Raw genomic sequence first — 23211 nt, forward strand, 5'->3', positions numbered from 1 at the left:
AAACAGAAGACCTGTTATTGTCTCAGCTGTTATTAGCAGCTCCAAGGACTAATATCTCAAGTACCTCCTTCAAGTCCTGAGTTGACGCTTTACATTTACATTTAGCTGCTCATTTATGTCTGCCATCTGCTTTGATTCCTCAGAGCACAGAATCTGGAGGTCATAAATTGCAAATTGCCTTCATGGGCAGGTAGTTCTTGGTAAGAGCAGTGTGTGGGAAGGTAGAAATGGAAGTCCAGCGATGACTCAGTCTAAAAGCTTTCAAAACCCAGTTAACAACATCACTGAAACATTAGACCATATTTCCGCAGCAAAATTACCAATGCTTTTCAGCCCATAATGAAATACAAACAAGTAAGTGTATCAGTGAAGTGTGCCTAAAGTAAAGGTTATTTTTCTTCTACGCCCACTGCCCTCTTCCTTTTTACTTATGATGGTGACATTGATGGTCACCCTTTCTTCAGAGTGGTCCTATAATTGGAACTAAAAAGAAGAAATCAGGACATTTCAGGGACTGAGCCATGGGTGAGTATAGAAGTGTCATTATCTGCCTGGCCTTTCTGTGGTCCAGAAGAGACCACACTAGTTAGTCCCCACTGACATATAGTCCTCCAGACAGGCTAGAGAATGCAGGTGGGATTGGGAACAACTCTACCCCAAGAATTCTATGCCATTCCTTTTATGCCCTATTAGAGATGTGACAAATTGGCTCTACAATTTCTCTGAAATCACCACTCAGTTGCCTCCACACACACTGGGGAATATTTGATCTGCAGAGAGGCAGAATACAGAGTACAAATGTCTTTCTACCAGGAGGCAAAGACTTCAATATTCCTTGGGGAAAAAGAAGAGGACTTATAAACATCGAGGACCAAACCTCTTAATTCCTCTGAGCTAATGGCCATTTGCCAGGGACAAAGTAAATCTCCCCTATAACTTGATCTCACTATAGGAGGGAAAATGCTTATTAACATTTCTGGTTGTTGGCCATCATTTTCAGACCCAGGTTTTCCAGCAGGCGGCTGTCACAAATCTATTGTAGGAAGTTAGACACTGGTAAAGGCAACTGTCCCTGTCAACAGGATCCTACTTGATCATAATGCAGATTGCCATACACCCAAAACCTCATAAAGTTTAAAGAAATTGGAGGATGACCCTTGAAAATCAAGTGTTCTGTCTGTTACAGCACTCTAAAGGAAGAACGAAACAAAATGTCCTGACTTGTGAGGAGTCGCCTGCTTTGTTAATTTGGTTGCTGTTGTTGTCTGTTGGGTTTTGCTTTTCCTTTGGTTCAGGGAGGCCATGGCGATTCCACTAACCAGTGTCCAGTTTAAAAACAGAGCCAGCACAGACTTTTCCTTCATGACTTCAAACTAAATAGCAGTCGAGTAAGGTCTTTGACTCATCCTCACACAGACTCCTTGGACATTATATTCAACCAAATGGGATGCTATTTAGACAACTATTTCTCACTAAGATCCTCTCCTTCATAAAAAGAAATGACACTCAGGTATCATTGACCTTGGATCAGATCAACAACCTACTTCTAGCTGAGAAAATAATGGGCTCATTTTTGACTGCTAAGACAGCCCAAATGCAAAATTCTAATTATAATACTTTTGCACCAGTTACACGCTTATCTCTCAAGCAAAATTCATGTCAGTGCAAATATAGAGAAGATCATTCTCTGACCTTAGTCTTCTTCTGGGATCTGGTGGATGATCCAGTCAGTGAACCATGACATTTCACCTTTCTCAGCAAGATTTTGGGTTCTAATCACAATTTTAAGTGAGTTTCATCCTTACCCCTGTCTCTGGATGTTCTATGTGAAGTTATGATAGAAGAAACCTACATGACAACTTCTTAAGTTGGCTGAGAAGAATCCTCTTAAATTTTTCATCCAGGGCAGTGGCCTCCTCCATGTTGTGCACTTGCAGCAGACAATAATGCCATGGAAATCAATCTGGACGACGTGTATGACTGTGCTTGCTAACGGTTCTTCTGATGGATTCTTGCATATTCTGTTCTTCTGATAAGGACAACACTGCCCCAACTCTTTCTTAATGAGACTCACAGTAGGAGTTATAATAGCACTAACTGTCCTGATTTTTGTCTTCCACAGTTGCTGCCTCACCCACATAGCATACTCCAGTATCAAATGATTGAGTTATGCTCTGGATCTTCATCATCATTTACATTTTATCCTGACTTCCTAGGCTACTCCAATTGCAAAAGCTCTTTTCTCCATTTCTACTTTTGTCAGGTCAAAGGGTTAGAGTGGTCTGTGCGCACAAACCCCTAAGAGCAGCTATGGTGACCTCAGAGATGGGAGGATTAATGACTAAAAGTTAGACAGATCCATGACTAAAAGGCAGGCAGTCAGACAAACAGATGGGCTAACCAACAGACAGCCGGACAGTCAGAAAGGCAGTTGGGCAGATAGACAGACAAAGGGACAAACAATGGATAATAAAGATGCCACATTTTTGGCTTCTTCTGAACCTTTCTGACTTGAGACAAAGGCCTAGAAGCTTTATATAAAGGCCTGAATGGCTCTTTGTCCCACCAGTAGCACCCATGCTTCTTCATTCTTATTAGTCCTCGATGGTCAAGACATGTCTACCCAAAGTTGTGGGCAAGTCAACTTCAATTTATTCATCTCAACTGACCAATCATAAATTGGGGGAAGAAGACTCCACAGAAGGTTGTTAAAATCACAGTCCTCCAGGAAGGACAGACTTTAGTTTCTTGAGTCCCCCTTTATTTTGTATGTGATTTTCTTTCAGTGTGAACTCAGTGTTCTTGTGTGCTTTGCCCTAAATATCATGGCAGGCACTATGCTATGTCAGCTCTAAAGCTGCTTTCCACCTGTGTTTTTTTAAGTGTGATATTAAATAATATTATAAAAATAACCATGAATTCATGTTCCTATTTTGGTCTCAATCTTCTACAGATTGATGAAGAAATAAAATTCATTGTTAGAGGTAAAGTTCTTCAACAACTATGTGTCATAATACTGTTGCTGCCATGATTTGTGTGTTCCATGAATGGTTAACATAACTCTACTTCTATTGTTTTTTTTTTTGTTACAAGTCTATGCTGTCTAGTTTTATGTCAGTTTTGTACAGCTAGAGTCATTTAGGAAGAGGGAATCTGAATTGAGAAGATACTCCTACCAAACTGGCCTTTTGACAAGGCCTGTTGCATATACCTAATGAGTGATTGGTGAGTCAAGACATACTCCATGTTAATATTTTTGTATAAATTAATGAATTATTCAGATAATAGAAACCAAAATTCTTTGGTTCTTATAACTCCTTATGGCAGGTATTTTTCTGCATGATAGAAAGATCTGATTAAATCGATACTTGAATCATCTTTACAACACAAAATTGCTCTTCTACTAACACGAAAGAAATAGCTCAGGTTATTGTTAACCTTCCAAGGCCTAGCTTCTATAAGCCCATGATTTTATCTGTTAACGTGGAAGGAAGGTCTCATTTGCCATAATCTGTCCTTTGTTATGGGCTATAAATAAAGACTGCAATTTTCAAGAATTACTTTGCAGTTTGTCCTGAAAAAGAAGAGATAATAAATCCATATCTATTTATATTTGTCAAGAGCAAAGATTCTGATAGCTGTACTTCATTCTTCCAGCGAGATTTCCTGTTGCAAGTCTAGAGAAAGTGGGAGATGCCATTCCTATCAAAGACTAGTAATTTACTTTCCCTTAAGTTAGGGCTTACCTGCTGTGTGGCTAGGCTATCAGTATGCAATAGAACTTTCTGTGTGACAGTGTCTAGCCTGCACTTCAGGCTAGACATATGTGATTATATTTTCTCTCTTGGACTTTATCATTACCATATGTATAGTCAGCTGGTTTGATGGATGGGAGAGATAATGTCAGGAGAAAACTGTTGTTCGCTTGAAGTTTTCATAGGCCGTCAGTCACCTAGATCACTCACTACACACTTAAGAACCTCTGAGTTAACCTATATGCTGCAAACAGTAATTATGAATAATAATATTTCAGACTGCTTGTTATACAGCAAGACACTAACTCATACATATAAACTCAGTGAAAATGACCCTAAATGGTGAGGTGAATTGCAATCTGATTATAATAGAAAACCAGAGTAGAAGTGTAAAACTTAGCTTTAAGCACTGTTATGAAAATACATATTCTTAGAATATTTTGAGTTTGCCTATAGTATGAAAAAAGATACCATTCCATTTTCTCTATAACAATTAATGAATGAGTTTGATTACATAAAATCATATGAGTTTTGGTTTGGTGGTGTTTTGTTGTTGGTGGTTTTTTTTTTTCAACTTGATATAAAATTGAGTCATCTGGAAATAGGGAACGGCAACTGAGGAAATGTCTCCATAAGATTGCCTATAGGGAAGGCTATAAGGCATCTTTTTCTGATTAAAGATTAATACAGTAGTCCAACTTCTATGCAGGCAGTACCAGGATGTTTAAGAAAGCTGGCTGAGAAAACCATGGGGAACACGCCAGTAAAGAACATGGTGTCTGCCTCCAGGTTCCTACCTTGAGTTCTTGCCCTGACTTGCTGTGTGAAGGAGTATGTAATGTAAAATGAAAGAGACCCTTTATTCCCTATTTGCTTGAGGTTATGGTTTCTATCAGAGCAATAGAAAACAACCTGAGGCAATGCACTTGTTAATGAAATATGTAATTAAAAGACGTAACAAAATTCTGAATAATATGACAAATAATAAGACACCAGTGAATCACTGGGTTGTTTTCTTAAAGTAATGAAAATGGACAAAAAAAAAAACTTTTTACATGAGGATAAAAAGAAGCACCTACACAAAAGGAATTTTTAAGATCCGAAGACAAGTAGTCTAATATTCTCTTGTCCTAAAGTCTTCTTTCTCACCTTAAAGGCATCTAGTGGAGCTAGCAAGATTGTTCCGTGGGTAAAGGCATTGCCACCGAGAGTGGCAACATAAGTTCAATATGTGGCAACCACAAGATGGAAAGAAATGATTTAATCTTGTGTGTTGTAATTTGACCTCAACCAATTGCTGTGGTATATGCAGGCACTTATGTGCAAACTACTCCATCTAGAAGGTAAATAAAAATTTAGGGACATGAGCATCTGAGATTCCTTTCACCACCATTGCAGCAAACATCAGGGGAAGCTTCTCAGAAATTCATGTCATAAGCAGCAAGCAGAAAGAGTTTCAGCTGAACTGTGTGGTTACAACGCTGTGCTATAATACAAAATCTGAGACTATTTGCACAAGGAAGTCCAGAAGGAATGCCTAGACTTTATAGTATCTATTTTATCCGAAGTTTTATGCCACAAGAGACCTTTCCTGTTTTTACCATGAATATGTCTTAATTCTATTTGAAAAGTATAGATAAGACTCATAATAAGTGTTGACCTTTAAAGGAATGTGTGTCGAGCAGAACCTGATCCAGTTCAGCAGGTGCCGTTTAAAATTGCTGTATTGTGTTCTCATTGTGTTAAGTAAGGAGCCATTCTCCCTAGCCTCATCCAATGTCCTTATTAATATACAGCTCTATTTCTGAGTAAAAGGTAGATCATCCTGTTAAAATAGTTATGAACACTTCATTACTCTAGCAATATGGCAGGTATCAAGATTTCTTTGTGAAGACAAGGCAATATTTGGGTCTCTTCCCCCATGTTGTATAAAATAGAGCCAGAGAGAAATAAGGGTGATCTGCAGCAGTCCCTGTTCACAGTGGCAGTGGGATGGAGCCACGGGCAGGGCCACATGCACACTATACACCTGAAGCAGAGGACTGCAGGGAGAAAAGTGAGGAGGACCAAGGAGGAGCTCTGAACCCTCTCTTGCCAATCACAACTAATTGAGAACAGCAGAAAAGATTCTCTCTTCTTAAACTGCCCATGATACAAAAAGTGCTCTGGATTCAAAACATCTGGATTGGGCCACTCTTTGGGGTCCCTGTGTAGTGTAGTCAAATTGTGTAGGGTCACTGTGCCCTACAGAAGGTAACAAAGTGTCATAGCTTGAAATACAGCCTGCATACCCAGGTAGATAGATAAGGAAGTGGTTCTCAAGCTCCTATGCCTGAGACTCTTGACGTCCTGAACTTTCCACCCTCACCAATCTACTTCTCTACTATCATTTGAACTATGCACCCATTCTTTCCCTTTTATACATACAGCTTTTCGTCATGGACTGTAATTACTTTATAGGAAATTTTATCAGCATGTCAATACTTCTCTTTGTTACGAATATATTTGCTTAACTGGAAGAGGTTAAGATATGTGTCTACAGAAAGGTCCTGTAAGCAAAGGAAGATATGAAACCTTGCCGTTCACAAAGGTCAGGTCCATGCTAGTAAATCCTCTACTTCTCTGTTCTCTTCCACAGAATGTTAATGAGGCATAACACAGAGTCACACCACAGTTAGTCAAAGATGTGCAGATGCATAAGAAAGAACTCTTGCTTTGACAGGTATGTGTATGATCCCTGTCATGAGCCTTTCCCCCATGCTGTTCTTTCACCAGGACTTCTGGGAAATTCTTTAAATCTCTCTGGATTCTCTTACCTCCTTTTCAATTTTTCACTTAATGTGACATTTAATCTGTTTTCCTAGACTCATACAATGGCACACCACGGTTGTCCTGCTCCTCACTCTACCTTCCCTTCATCCACAGAGAGGCAGAGGGCTTTCTTCTGGGCAGTCCCCATGGCTTTCAAGTAGCGACTCCATGGTCTTAGTCCCCTCCAACCCCAAGTCAAGGTTTGGTGGTATTTAATAAATATTGGCTTGAGCTAAAAATTATCTTTAATTCTGAGTATAATACCCTGCACACCTAATCTCATTTTATTTCTACTTGGATCTTATGAAAAGGTTTGAGTCAAAAAACTGAAACTCTTTATGGCTACATAATATGATCACATAGTTGCAGGAAGTGGAGTCGTTACTGGAACCAGGTCTTTCTGCTAGCAAGGCCATGGCTTATAACCTTCACTACACATAGTTATTTAGATTTCTCAATACCCAGGACAGGTGTCAGAGTTGATGTTCAAAGTCTGTGGGAAGCATTTCACTGGATGCCTAGGGTTAAGTAAATGAATAAGAAAAAAATGCAAACACACCTGGGTAATTGAGAAATCAATTTCCAGCCACGAGATTTTCACTGACGAAGGGAATGGTAAATACAGTGGCTGCCCCTCTGATTCTAAATATAAGATGGCTGTGTAGAGATGGGTGGATGAGCTTTTCTGGATATGATGCTGTAGAGCATCTCCAAGAACAATATATTCAAGGGTCTGAGATAACTGACCTAGATCCTCAGAGACAGGTCATCAGACAGCGTGGGAGGGAGTTTCAGTTGTGTATTATAGAGAGGGAACGCTGGTGGCCATCAGAGATGGGTAGTAATGTGATCAGCATAAGGTCTATGAAGACAGGGAGTTGGACAGGGATTCATGGAGTAAAAAGCAAATGAGATCTTAAATGCAGCAACTCATGTGGATGGAGCCTGGGCCAGTATGAATCCTCAGGGCAGGCTTCGTTCTGGAGCCTATCTCTTGTCACTTTGTAGAAGAAAGTGCTTTGTGTAAATTCAGTTTCCCTGAGACTTAACTTTCCAATCTAGCAAATGGAAGACGATTACTCTAAAAAATTAGGATGATATTTTGGAAGAGATAAATGTTTGCAGAACGTCACGATTGCCTCATAAATATTGTTCGCGTCCCTCCCATTCTTTAAACTGATATTTCACTATGGGATGTCTTTCTTTGAGATACTTTGGGGTTGTAAGCAAAAGCTGGAAATATGTCCATGGGGACACTGTTAGAGATGTTACCCTTGGTGTTGATCCATGTGCCTCAAATGTGTTTTATATCTTAATATGTGATCTTTTGAGGATTGTAAAGAATTTCCTAAACTCAGCATGCAGGTTCCTAGTCCTGAGATCTGCCCAAGTAGATAAAGTCTGATGGAAAGTTATGTATGCCACCTACATGCTCACAGTAACACAGGAAGATGAGATTATCCAAGGGAAATGCAGCTAGATTTTGCCTAAACATGTTTGATCCAAACCCCAACACCACAGTCAACAATATGTGTGAATATCTATTTAGATACATGGAGTGCTTTACCACATGTCCACTTCTCCATTAAAATAACTTCTTAGGACATGAATACCTACCACCTTTAAAGGTTTGGTATGGTAGTTGATATCCAACATGGACTTATGTACCTGAGGTTGGGAGTTACCTTCAGCCGATGGAATTCAGTCAACTTGGTGTCCACTTTCACTTCCCTGGGAACATTAAGGGTATGATGTTGCCCATTCTCTGTACCTCATGGATTAAAGTAGGGCATGAACTCTTGGTCAGCCAAGCTTGCCTGCCTCTCATAGCCAATCACTCCATCAATCTTTGTCTGTACTTTTTCTTGGAGAAAATAGGAGCATCTATTAAATTCTGTATTTCATCTTGTCGTTTCATCCAGTGTTTTTTTCTAAAATTACTAAATAGGTATTATGGGACATTAATGAATACTTCATTACAATTTAGAACATAAGATGTTTCATGAAATGGAAGTATTCCTATCTTGTAGGCCCATATTTCTATATGGTTTGGCAGCCAGGCTCTAAAGTCATACACCCCACCTGAGGTGGTCATGTAGCCCTGCAGACAGGCTGTCTCTGCCTAACAAATGGTCAGGATGTTGTTGCTCCTTTCTTTGTAATTTGTAGGATGCCTTATAGAGATGCTGATTCAAGCCTACGTGACAGCTAGCATATACAGCAGACAGGTAGATGCAGACATGACAAAACGCCATTCACCTGGTTACCTAGGAGACAGGTCTGGTGTATTTTCCCCACTCAATTTATGTGTTGGTATAAAAGCTGTTTGGAGAATAAATGCGGGGAGGAAAAGAGAACTCTGAGATGCCCTTCCATGATGACCATGTAAGCTGTGTCTAGTTATTCCTTGCACCTTTGTACCAGTCCAGTTAGGGAAAATAGTTATCTAAGTTGGGGCCCACGGGCTCTAACACTATCCTTTTCTACTAAAATCTTCTACACCTAAGAGGGGAAAAATGGACTGAACCACTCTCCCTCAATCAATAGAGAGACAAAAATCAATGTACAAAGCTAACAGTAGAGGCACACCGAGGCACTGGCAGTGGCAGCCATTGGGGAGGGGCGGATCTCTGCAAACACCATGGCCAGCTGAGTACAGATTTGTGGGAGATTAAAAAAAAAGTAGTTTGGTTCAATATGATTCAGCTAGTGTTTGTTCAAACATCCAGACATGGACCTAGATTAGTTTCTTTTAGGGATGTTCAAGTAGAGTGCAATTTGGAAAAAGTTTGTTGGAGATATTAAACTCAACTGTATGTGTATAATAAAAACTTTAAGACACGACTGCTTCAAAACTCTTTGTAAAGTGACATCTTCCATGAAGACAGATTCTAAGAAAATCTGTATAAGATAAATGTCTAAGGAAGCATTGGGTGTAGCCTGGCCACCCAGATAGGGCAAATGTCACTAGGATATAAACTATGTCTGCTTTCAAAATTTTGAGTGGAAAACAGGTTGCATATCTCTCTTTTTGTAGAGACAACACTGTGTTTAACATTACTGGCACTACTGGTGCTTTTTATCTGTGAGCAGAAGGATAAATATGCTTCCTCCACATCATCTCTGGAGTAAGAGAATGACAGTAATGTCCCAGTCAGAAAATCCCTGGAGGAATCTGAAGCATCATAAGGAGGTATTATCTGAGATGATTCTTCTAGATGGGGGAGAACTTAAGACAGTGCATTCTTGGTAGAGAGAAGACAAATGTTTTAAGTTTGAGGCAAGAGTAAGTTCAGTGAAAAGAGAAGAAATGTAACAGAACAAGAGCTCATGAAAGGGTGGTGATGCTTGAAGTCAGAGAAGTGACAGCACAGGATGTCAGATAGCACACTTTGGAGTTTCTACAGTATCCATGGAAAAATGCCAGTGTATAGTTATAAAGGATCACATCAGTGGATGCTCATGCGGTAATGCCACTCTTACCTGAGACCACCTGGCTGTGCCACTTGACCTCTGATTTTACTTAGGGAAACAGTCTCTAATATCTGTACCCTGGCAATCAAGATGCTGACCAAACATCTTCAGGACATGTCTATCCCTAAGTTCACACTGCATCATAGCTCTTCCAACTTTTCCCACTCCACCATTGCCATCTTCTGGCCCTTTCTGAGACACAAATTCTAGAAACACCATTCTACCTTGTCCACGTGCAAACCACATGCTCACCTTGGACTTTTGGGTAGAGATTCATGTACAGCAGAATCCAGTGCAGTGTCGTGGATGTTGTCTCTGTTCCAGCAAAGAAGAGGTCCAGAGTTCTGCAGATGAGGTTTTCTTCAATGAAACTTGTAGTCTTCACTGGCTGCTGGAAAATACATATTCATTTATCTAGAGGGGTTTTTTTTTGCCTCTAAACACAAAGTCATTACCCTAGGAAGTGAACTGTAGGGAAACAACCACAGGAAAATGGTCCTCTCTAAGACTTGACAAGTAAGCCGAGGTATCACAAATGCCCTTTCCCAAGTGCTAACAGAAAACGTCTTTCACTCAGGTTAATGGAACCACACTCTCATGCTTGCAAATTCTGAGAAGCCATTAGACTGTAAAGAGAATGTGCCTTTAACAGACTTAACATTCAATATTGTGGTATTTGAATATAATTGGCCCTCATAATCTCATCAGGAGTGGTACTATTAGGAGGTGTGGCTTTGTTGGAGGAAGTGTGACACCATGGGGATGGGCTTTAGGGTTTCATATGGCCAGGATATCACCCAGTGTGTCAGTCAACTTCCTGTTGCTTTCAAGATATAGGACTCTCAGCTACTCTGCACCATGTCTGCCTGCAGGTCACAGTGCACTCCATCATGATGATTTTAGACTGAAACTGAACCTCTGAAGTCATAAGCAAACCACTCACAATTAGATGTTTTTTCTTTATAAGAGTTGTTATTGTCATGGTGTCTCTTCACAAAAGTAAAATCCCCAACTAAGACAAATATCAATGGTATCACATATTAGCTGTGTGACCTAAGTCACTTTAGATTTCCTTTATTCCATTGCATGTTTTATAAAGTTGAAATAAGACACATTCCTTGAGAGGACATTTTTTTTAATTTTGCGAAGTTTAAAAACCACATAGTGAATAGTTAACAATCAAACTATTTTCTGAATGCCCAAAATAATAATGTAATTCCACAGTGTGAGACAAAGCCATTGATAACTAACTTTTATAACTTTTACAGTTGAAACCTCTTTTTCCAAAATTTATTTCTTATCAGATCCCATTATCTTTACCCCGCCTCTGGAAACTTCAATTTGTCAATATTATTTCTCATGTTAATAGCCTATACCTGAACACAATACTACCAGCACCATCTCCCATGGGAAGACAATGTGCTTAATGTTTACTATTCCAGTAAAGTAAAATATAAGGTACAAGATGTTCACTCTCTGCCCACTGCAAGAAGAGGTGTCCAAACTTCATGAGTCACAGATGACAATGTTGGTGCAATGGTATCTTTAGCCCTCTGAATGCAAAACTACATCCAATTTGGCAATGTTACTGAGTCCTGTCTAGAAGGATGGACGGTGGTGATAAGGAAAAAAGATGGAGGATAAATTCTCATCTAGACAGGAAGGGTAAAATTCTAGCATGCAGTTCAATGTTTCTTGTGTTCTGAAGTGGGTATGATTTGAAATAAAATGCAGTTCTCCAGGTTAATTGCTACTTTTGCCCTTTTCACAGTTCTTCAGATATGGATAAGGGAAAGGAGATGCAGAATGTAAAGGAAATATTTTGACATTTTCAGGGATGTAAGCCAAATACCATTCAACCCATGAACCCATGCCTATTTCTTGAGTTGTTGCCACTCAACAAAAATAAAATACTGGCACTATGTTTATCCATCTCAGGTAGATGAAATAAGACTAAATAAATAAAATTTAAACACTTATGTACATATCCCTAGAACACGTGCACATTACCTAATTTGTCAAAAGAGATGTTTTGTAGATGTGATTAATAAAAAGATTTTGAAATTAGAAGATCTAATTTAACCAAGTAGCCCCAATGTCATCAAAAGAATGTAGAAGAAGGGTCCTAGGATCAGAGTAAGAGAGATGGAAAGTTGAAAAGAGAAATCAGTCCTAGCATGGAGTTTGAGGAAGCACCTACAAGTTTAGCTGCAGTGAGCAAAAGGTCCTTGTGCACAGATAAGCACTGGAGAAGCCAGGAAAATTAAAATCGTATACTTGTCTCCTCCAAGCAAGGAGATGCTTATTTGTCTTCCTCCAAGAATGCTGGTAATGGATGCAGTTTGCAAAGTGGTTGATTCTTTACCATCTGTAGGGCTAGGCTTCACCCAAATCCTTTCAAATTAATGTTTTGTTTATCTCGAACCATTTTCCCCTAAATCATAAGCATTGCTTTTAAGTTCATCTGCCTCCTATGTTATCTTGGACCAAGCCAAACCTGATTTCTACAGTAATTATGCTTACCACAGTCCTCCCTAGATCCTAAACCTTGAGCACTCTCTGAGTCAACAGTGCCCATCTTTGTGAAAGAAGCCAGGTGTACTTTGTAAGGAATTTCATTATAATCATGCCTGAAGATTTGTTATGTTCATAGGACTCAGCCAATTGCTATCAGAAAACTATTTTTTAAAAAGTGTGCTGTGTTTTAATATGGCTAAAATAAATGACCTGGGGTCAGACTCTAGAAGTTTGAACTATTTATTTACATCAAGCAGATTTAGATATGCTGCCTCCCCTTTCAAATTTATAGCCATGTTCAACACATATTTCTTCTTACCAATCCAATTCAGAAACTCAGTCAATGCTTCCTGAGTTCCAGAGCGTACTTATAAAGGATACATAAATCATGAAGAGAATAATAACTGTACCAAACCCTGCACATATAGGCATTTCGACATCTTCTAGAAGCTGTGGAGCCCTCAAAATTGATACCCCAGAGAGCCTTCTAATTTAGATAGCATAGATACACAGTGTACAGTTAGTACACTGAAAATAAGGAAATCTTATTGTGTATTTTCGTTTTGTAGAACTGTAACTTTAAAAAAACCTGCTATTTTAAACCACCAAGTTTGCGGTAGCCTGTTTTAGCATCAAACTATTAAACCTTTAATTTTTCCATAAGAAGATGATACAGGCAGCATCTTCTTCACCTTTCCCATTTCCTTTAGGAAAGCATCAATGAATTCTCTCAGCTCATCAGGATTCCAATCTGCCTGGTGTTTGTTGACAATATGAGAAACAAACAATTTTGAGTCTTACCAGTATCTAAAAATGTTTTGATGTGGTTCAAGAAGATATTTCTTATTCACAGGAAAGCTCCACAATTCATTGTAGAGCTGATTGGGAACATGAGACAACCATGGATACACTATGACATGCTTTAATTAAGACAGTCTTGTCTTTCCCTCTTGCTTTCTTACAGTGAAGAAATGGAGGGTTTTTATTTTTCTCTCAGCTCTCCAGTGAACATTTTAATTCTACTGTGGAAAATATACTGAGTCTCAAATCTCTTCTTGTTCTTCCATCTGATTGCTCCCTGGTTCATGCCACCAGCTCTCATACCAGGAAGCTGACATTGCATGCAGTAGTTTTTCTAGTCTTAAGTCCATGTTCAGTCTGGAATCTACAGGGCTTCCAGAGACATTATCTGACAGTTTAAACACATGACTTAGTAAGCCCTGGACTCAATCCTCCATGGAATTTCCCTTATACTCACACCAAGTCCCGTGGCTCTTCACTGTAGCTTAGGCTGAGCTGGTCCTTGAGTACCCATTTCCTCTTTCTGCCAGTGTTATTCTCTATGATTCAGTGTCCTCTGTGCTTACAACACATTGTGCCAGAAAGCTCTCCTCTGAAATTCATATGACTCCTGCTCCTGCTTTCACAAAGTGTCTCTTAAGTGCCACCTCCTTTGAACTCTCATACTGATGGTCTTGAAGCTACTGTTGTCTTTTCACCCTTTCTTATTTCCCTTCCATGATTTATTTTCCTCAGAGAAACCATCAGGAGCATGTGTGTTTATAGGTAATTCTATAGCACCTTGCTCCTTAACTATTATATAATTTCCACATGAGTAAGACAGTGTTTTTATTAAAATAATGTGGTCATTAAATGGATTCTGTTTTAATCTTAAAATTATTTTTATTAAATCTCTGAGAATTATGTACATTGTACTTTGATCATATTCCAAAGTGAGTCTTATTTTCTGATGAAATGTAAAGCATTTTTAAATATTTTTTCTCATTTCTTTTTTTATTGAGCTCTACCTTGTTCTCTGTTCCCCTCAAAAAAAAATAACGACATCTTGAATTTTGCAGGCAAGTGGATGGAGCTAGAAAACATCATTTTGAGTGAGGTAACTCAGACTCAGAAAGACAATTATCACATGTACTCACTCATAAGTGGTTTTTAAACATAAAGCAAAGAAAACCACCCACAAGTCAATTCCAGAGAACCTAGACAACAATGAGGACCCTAGGAGAGACATACATGGATCTAATAATCTACATGGGAAGTAGAAAAAGACAAGATCTCCTGAGTAAATTGGGAGCATGGGGAGCTTGGGAAAGGATTAAATGAACTTATTACTTCTATGTGGAAAATTATTTGTCCCTAGGAAGTGTGAGGTGTGCTGGGAAGAGGCACACCTACGAATAGGTTTTGGTGAGACAAAGACTATGCTTGGAGATACAAGGATGAAAGTGCTAATGGAGCCCAGGATCTACACTAAGAGTTGGAGTCTCTAGTGCACGGAACTGAAGTGGCAGGAGTGGAACCTTTCAACATGATGCTACAGGACTTGGTGGGACAGGAGAGATCATAATGGAGAAGAGGAAAGAGAGTGACAATCACCTGAGTCCCCGCCTGGTGTGGCCACTAGGAATCTCAGGTAGATGATGTGTCTAGGTATTAGAGACTGGCACAATTAGGAATGGGCTAGAAGGGAGCTGACAGTGTCTCCAGGAATGAGTAAAGCTGAATTTGAACCAAAGAACAAAGGGATGGCAGATTCCCCAAAGAAAGAAGATAGGGTGGGAGGAAAAGCACCGGCAAGCAGGTTGCTACAGGGCTGGGGGCAAGACAGGAGAGATCACACTGGAGGACAGGAAGGACAGTGAAAATTGTCTCCCTGGGTCCCAGCTCTCTGTGGCCACTGGGAGTCCAAGGCAGACAATGTTTCTAGGTATCAGAGGTTGACATCGAGGAGAGGAGGAAACTTCTTGCTAACCTAGATAGGTCATATGTTTGGTCCTCTGCTAGAAGACTTAAATGATGTCTTAGTTTTGTTTCTTATGATCGTCATAAGTTATCTGGGCAAAAGAAAATTAAGAAAAAAAGGGCTTACCTAACTCATGTTATGGGAGCTGTGGGGCTGCATCCCGCCACCGGCTAGCTTTACCCGAAAATAACAACACACAAACTGTATTCTTTTAAACATTGCTTGGCCCATTAACTCTAGCCCTTACAGGCTAATTCTCATATCCCAATCAACTTATCTCTAATAATCTGTGTAGAATCAGTCTTACCAGAAAAGATTCAGCATGTCTGACCTGGCAGCTTGCTGCATGGCGTCTGTCCAGGAGAGGGGAACATGGCCTATGAGCTTACTTCCTCTTCCTCCCAGCATTCTGTTCTGCTTACTCCTCCCACCTATGTTTTAACCTATGAGGGCCAGCCAAGCAGTTTCTTTATTTTTTAACCAATGACCTTCCTCCATCATTTCCCCTTTTTCTGTTTAAACAAAAAAAAGGAAGGCTTTAACTTTAACATAGCAAAATTACATATAACAAAACGGTTATCAAGTAAAAATTACAATATTTACATCTATTTTATCTTTATCTTAACTAAGGAAAACTATAACTATAACTAACTATTCTTCAACTCCATTGAAGACTCCAGAAAGATACAATATTACCTAAGCAAACAAGAAATAAGCAACTTTCAAACTCTAGAAATGACAGAGACATCTCGCTGCCTGGACAGTCATCCAAAGTTCCTCTGTACCATTGGGGCATCCATCTTCAGCCTTCAGGCCCATGGTATCCAGCAGACATTTCCATGAAGCAGGAAAATTCAAAGTCAGTTCAGTCACTATCTGTTGTTTCCTGCAGAATGTCTTGCAGATTCCTTCATGAATCAGGAACCCTGAAAAATCATCTCACCTTTAGGCAAGTTCAGTAGTCCTCTCTCTGTGGGTTTTCTGTGTCCAGTTTATACAATAGTCCAGGCAAGAACAGTTTCTTGCCCAAATGGCTATCAAACTCCGTAAGGAGCCTCTAGGATGCCCATCTTCCTCTCAAAGTAGATTGGTGCTGCCAGGAGCAGACGTGTCTCATTGTCACGAAAAACCCTAAGTTATTAAAACATTTAAAATGCCATATTCTGTAATCTTTGAAAGATATGAAGAATGCCTATCTAAAATATATCTAGTACATCTAGAAAATCTTAACATGACTACAAACTTGACTATTATGATTATCTATTAACAACCTATATACATTACATTTTTAAATGAACTACACAATCACAATACCTTAATCAATATCAGAAATACATATACATATAACAAAATTGACCTTAAATTTAAATCACTAAAGCAAAATCCATATCAATGCAAATTATTCATATCTATATCAAACTCACAATTCCAGGGTTCAGGCAATCAGTTTTGGAAAGTCAAGGTAGCAGAAAATTGAAACAACTGGTCACGTTGCATCCACAGATAACAGTGAATCTGCTGGTGTTTCCCACACTTTCATCATTCACAGTCTCCTTCCTAGGGAATGGTGCTTCCCCGAGCACCAGATCTTCCCTCTGAAATTAGCATAATCAAGACCACCTCTCAAAGACACCCCCTAAGTCAAACTAATTCAGACACACTTTTGTTGAAATTCTCTTCCTGGGGAATCCTAAATTCTGTTATGTTGACAGTTACAAGAACCCTTCACAGATGGGTTTTTAGCCCCATTAAGAAGTTTACACAATGGAAAGCATGTACCTTCTCCAAAATAAAGCTGGGATGCTGTTAAGATATGAATGAAGAGACTAAATGGTCAAACGTGTATATATATATATTTTATATCCATGTGAGCACATGAAGTGTGTTATATATGTAGACTAATATGAAACACACACACACACACACATATATATAAACTTACATATGTATACACATGCATACTTATATGTAACTACATATATTGTTATGCACACATCCTAGCTTACAGCTAATAAGAGCTATGGAAATAGAAGGGAGAATATAGGAACCAGGTTACTGGGAAGACTAACAGCAGGTGTTGAAGCATTTTACCTCAGTGTTTGTACAAATAAAGGTAAGAAATTAAAGAACTTAATAATTCAACTCCATACAGGGGTTGATAGAGCAATGTTTACTGTAATGCAATGATAGTCGCTGTGACCCAGTGTGTAAGCCAGTTTAACTTTGCCCTAGTTCTGTGTCAGTGGCAAGACCATAAACGGGTTTATTGTTGCTGATAAGAATGTTTTCTTCCTCTCTCACAGACATTTATTGTGGCCTTATTAAGGGTACGGCTATCTTACCCTTATGTATGTATGTCCAGATTGAAGGCAGCTCATAATAAACCAATACATGAGACCTGAAAAAATAAATAACCCCAAGTATTACTGAGAAAAGTAAAGCAAGGTTTGACAAACAAATGCTACTCTTGACCTCTAGAGGTCTGGTGGTCAAGATAAGTCTTTCTGAGCTGGAAGTGCATTTCTTATTTGAATGTTAAGGTTTCAGAGATGCTAGTTGACTCCAAAGGAATGAGAAGGAACAAGGGAAATGTGGTATATTCACCTGGAAAAGGCAGAGTAAGTAAGCTAGTCTGCTCCATGTCATTGGAATAAAGTTCAGGAGATGGGCAGCTTCAAGTCAGAGGACATAAACACACTCCGAGAGTGTGGTTAGCTGTTAACTGTTACTTTCCATTTTTGCTCTGGAACTAAGATAAAGCATAGTATCATAGTGGTTAGTGCACCCTCATCACGGAGTAAAGCACTTGCCTTTGGTGGTTGTTAAGGAGAGCAATAGCTCCCTTGTATAATGAAACCTTCCTGGCCACCCAGTAAAGTACCAAGCTGTAACCTGCCACATCAGAGCAGGGCAGATGATGGCACACAAGAAAATCACTCCCTACAGGCTCTGCCTCCAAGCTTGGCTTTGTTCCTCCTTCAACAAGGCTGAACCTTCCAAAGAATCCACTACCTTCTAATAGTGACATCAGTTGGGGATAAAGCCTTCTGTAGAGGAATGAGCTTTGGGGAAATATTATAGATATAAACTACAATAGTGTTTGTATCTAAAATTTATTGTAAAATTCTTATTTACATCTTTAGGACAAATTTATGAAAGTAGAACAACTAGGTGAAAGAACATATATAGTTAAATATTGATAAATATAACCTGATCCCCAGGCTAGAGTCCCTGACACCATGTACAATGATATTCAGAATTTGTGACTACTTCTTAAGTGAATAAGACAAAAATGATTGCATTGTCTCTAATTTTTGTTATCTTTTTAATTGTGTTATTTTAAAACTCTATAGTGTTGCCACTCATTTTAAAAAGCTTCTTGCATTTACTTATTTATCATTGATTTAAAAACCAAATCGTCTCTCCAATTGTTTTCTTTGGTGTAACAGATCCTTTTCTTGTTGATCTGAACTATATGATGGTTTTCAGGAGAATGGCCTCCTAAGGCTCATGTAGTTGATGCTTAGTGGAACTTTTGGGGCAGGATTAGAAGGGGTAGTGACATTGAAGAAGGTGTGTCACTGTCAGTGGGCTTGAAGTTTCAAAAGTCCACGAGAATTTCAGTTAGCTTTTCTCGGAGTCTCCTTGTGTCTGTGTATCAGGATGGAAGCTCTCAGCTACTGATCCAGTGTCAACCTTGCCCACACGTGCCATGCTCCCTGCTATGATGGGCATGGACCCATCACTGAAAGTTCAAGACAAATACACGTTTTCTAAGTTACCTTGATCATGGTGTATTAACAAAGCAGAAATACATATTGACATATTTCTAAGGAACTAGGCCTTTATCAGTTATTATGTGTTGTGAATATTTCTTAAACAATTCTCCTGGTCATTTTGCATGCAGTATTGTTATTGCAAAGAAGTCTGTGTGTGTGTGTGTGTGGTGTATGTATTGTGTGTGGTATGTAGTGTGTGTGTGGTGTGTGTGCTATGTGTGTGGTGTTATGTGGTATGTATGTGTGTGGTGTGTGGTGTGTATGTATGTGGTGTGTGTGTAGTGTATATGTGTGTGGTGTATGTATGGTGTGTATGTGTGTGGTGTGTGGTATTGTGTGTTGTGTATGTGTGTGGTGTGTTTATGTGTGTTATGTGTATGGTGTGTATGTGTGTGTGGTATGTATATTGTGTTTACTTTGTGTATGGTGTGTGGTATGTGTGTGATGTATGTGTGTGTGGTATATGTGTGTGTATATAATGTCAAAATTCTCAATCTGTTTTCAAAGACTTATGCCATGCTTAGACATAATATTCCCATTTCAAAAGTACAATGCAATTCTCCCACATTGAAGACTTATTTCCTGGATCCACTTTTACATTGTGTTTGATCATCTGATACTTTTGTTGTAAGAAGTAGGTAAAGATAAAACTTCACCCCCCCCCCCGTTATCTACCTAACCGGTTTCTACACACTGGTTTTAAATGTTCCCCTTTCCAGAAATTGTGGGAAACAAAGATCCTTCCTTTATAATAAGAGTTCCAGAGACTCGGTGTAGTGAAAGCCAGACACTTTATTTTATGACTTTGTAAAGACCAGTGTTGGCTCAAGATAGCAGGGCACTGATTGTAAAGAGCAATCTTTATAGTCCTAGACTCACGGCATTTCCTCCCTTTCCTCATTGCTTGACTAATCAGAAAGGTGCAATCTCACGTCATTTATCCCTACCTTCCTCTCTGACCCTGACTAAAACCACGGGTGAGTTCACCTCCACGTCTTCCATTAGGTTTATCGTAAAGTTTATCTGACGCATGACCTTATAGACAAGCTTGGCTGGTAGGAATTTTCTAGTCTAAACTTCTGCTTTGCGTGTGGGAGGATAACTTAGCAGAGTGAGTGAGGGGCTAGGTTAGGAGGGGTGTGCAGGGCTCTATTGCTTCCTGCACGTTTGCATCTGTACTGAAGCTAGCACCTCAGAAAAGGACAGCCGCTGGTATTTCTTACAAAATGTGAAGCTTCTTTCTCTTCCTGTTTCTACCTACTTAGCATTTATCTATGATCTGTCTGTCATCTACCTATCAATCAATTTGTCTGCCTACTTATCAATCTACCTATCTATCTGCTTATCTATGACAGAGGCTATGTGGGCTTTCCATTGGTTTTATTGTTGTTACTATTGGTATTTTTTGAAATTACAGAAGTGTAGTTATTTTTGTACGTGAATTTTAATGTTCGCTGTCTCACTCCACAATTTTCATTTGTTTTAGTTTTTTTTGTTTTTGGAAATTCTTTTGTATGTTTTTGAGACACAGTCTTGTTATGTAGCCCTGACTAGCCTGGAACTTGCTGTGGAGAATAGGCCAACTTGAAACTTATGGCTATCCTCTTGTCTCAGCCTCTTAAGTGTTGGAATTACAGCTATGTACCACCAGGCCAAGTTTCCTGGACATTTTCTTTGTTTATGATTTTCATTATCAACTTAGGAATCCTCTGGCATGGACAATAAGAAGTCCTTCTGACAACTTGGTTAGTTAACAACCGAGTCTGCTCCTCTCCCAGGTTTTATTTTCAGGAATGATAATCTTTTGGCTCTCAGCCTAAGACTTCTTTTTTCCCCCCTGGGAAATAAAAGTTTTATTTTTTTTACATATGACTATGAGTATATTATGTTTATGATCATAAACATGAATGAAAATGTCATAATGAAACTTGTAATCCAATATATGTTAATATAAAGTATATTATTTTTAAAAGAGTTCATTTTTAGTGAAAGTATATAAGAAAAATCTTGGAATGCTTGAATGATCTGTAGAAGTTAAGAGGCTGAACTCTTTACAGAATTGAACTTGCATTGTGAAAAGTTCTTTTGGAAGATACTTAAAACTTAACAGTACAAATTGCTCCCTTGTTTCCCACCCTTTAGCATTACGTTCATTTTGGTTATCTTAGGCTTTTTCTTTCTTTCTCCCCCCCCCCCTTTTTGAGACAAGGTTTCTCTGTGTAGCTCTGTCCTAGAACTTTCTCTGTAGATCAGGCCTTGAACTCACAGAGATCCACCTGCCTCTGCCTCCCAAGTGCTGGGATTAAAAGTATGCACCACCACTGCCTGTAATTTGTAGAGAATCTAAAATGTTTTTGACTAAATTCGCAAATGGATAACTTGGTCTTTGTCTTGTAGCTTTCCCAAATCTTTCAATTACAGAATTGCCAGCTGCCACCAACACTTGTGACATTTCTGTATTGCAGCACTCCCAATGCCCTGATCCTGTGAGTCTTCCTTAAGTTGGTATACAGGTGGCAAGCAAAGCAGATATCTGTCCCCTGCAGTTTCCTGACTCAGCATCTTTAGCTGCTGGTCTCTCAGCTTGTAAGACGGATCTGGGGTGGGGTCAGGGATCTGAGTGATGAAGACCCAAATTTGAGTTTGCTATCTTGAGCCAGATTGAAGCAGCAGCTAGAGTTTTGAATTCTAAGAACATTCTGGACTTTTAATCATGTTTTCTTAACCCAGTAAAAGAAAGTTTTACTTCAAAAAGAAAAGGTGTCTCTCATATGTTTCATAAAAATTTGTTTAGGTTTGTTTTTTGGGGGGGTTTGTTTTATTTTAAGACAGGGTTTTACTAAATATTTAGCTTAGGTAGGCCTCAAATTCCAGATCTACCTTCTGCAGTTTCCCAAGTACTAAGATGTCAGGAGTGGGTCACACCTTGCAGAAGCTACTGCGTTATAATTTGGAATGAGACTCAGGATATCTGGGTCTACTTGCTGTTTCTTTTCTGAGCCGGGGTCAGGCTAGCCTTCCCCTCCTGTGTCTCTGCATGCCTCATGGCTGCGATAGCCGTGGAGCTGTGGCCTATGATGATGGTCTTCTCATCACAGTGCAGCTCTGTCTCCATGAAAGGCAGACAGATGCTCTCCCGGGCTGTAACTGTGTTCAGAATAAAACAGTCTGGTACTCAAAGGGGCAGTTTGTAAGTAATGCGGTCCCACCTTTAATGAACAGCAGCTCACCACTTTTAAACTGAGGTTGCGTCAGGCATGTTTCTAGCCAGACACTGGAAACCGGGAACCTGCTCCAGTCTTCTTCTCATCCAGCCGCACCAAGCCTGGGTGGCCACATCCCCGCCTCCATTCCCGGGAAAAATCACTGCCTTGCTAGGGAACGCCACAAACGCTGCCGTCAGAGACCCCCCCCCCCCCGCCCCACCCGCTCAGCTCGGACCAGCAGCGCTCAAATCGAGACTGCTTCCGGCCAGGACCCCGCACTGATGCCTTCTGGGAATTGTAGTTCTTGGATGCCCGTAGGTGCTCTCCTTCACTGTCTAGAGTACAGGCTACAAAATTAAAACCTTTTTTTTTTTTTTTTTTTTTTTTCCCGGAGAGGCAGTCACATCCTGCTTCTTCTGTGGCTGGGTCACGACTGCCCAGCCTAAGACTTCTTATGTGTGCTTTTGTAATTCTTATAAGTGGAATTCATCTAGCTGGATCTACCCTCCAAATGCATCTCCGTTTTCCAGTCTCTTCTCACCATCTCCACTGCTAATGCCCTTGCCTCTTTTCTTCCCTGTGCTTGTGCTGTGAGCGGTCATTCTTGCTGGATAGCACATTACAAACAAAATCAGATCATACCAGGCAGTTTCTCAAACAACTGTCTACTGGCTTCTCAGCTCACTTAAAGTTTTCACCATGTCCTGTGTGGCCCCTGTAATCCGACTTTTCGAATCCCCTAGACCTTGTCCACCACTGTTTTCTGTTAGTTGGCCTAGAGTCACTTGCCCTCAGTGAAGGCAGCAGGCAAATGCCTGTCTTATAGTCCTCTCTCCATCTGCAGAGCTGGACGGCTGTATGGTTTAGTATATGTTGTCCTTAGGGGCTTTGCTTAGAGACCTTCTCAA

At 39.7% G+C, this 23211-nt stretch overlaps 1 pseudogene; it reads right to left on the reverse strand.

Moving 5' to 3' along the window:
* Positions 1-363: 363 nt before the first annotated feature.
* LOC142833284 (cytochrome P450 2J4-like) lies at positions 364-22905 on the reverse strand (annotated as a pseudogene).
* Between the last annotated feature and the right edge of the window lie 306 nt (positions 22906-23211).

Source organism: Microtus pennsylvanicus, chromosome 13 (genome assembly GCF_037038515.1).
Source record: "Microtus pennsylvanicus isolate mMicPen1 chromosome 13, mMicPen1.hap1, whole genome shotgun sequence".
NCBI classification, from domain to species: Eukaryota; Metazoa; Chordata; class Mammalia; order Rodentia; family Cricetidae; genus Microtus; species Microtus pennsylvanicus.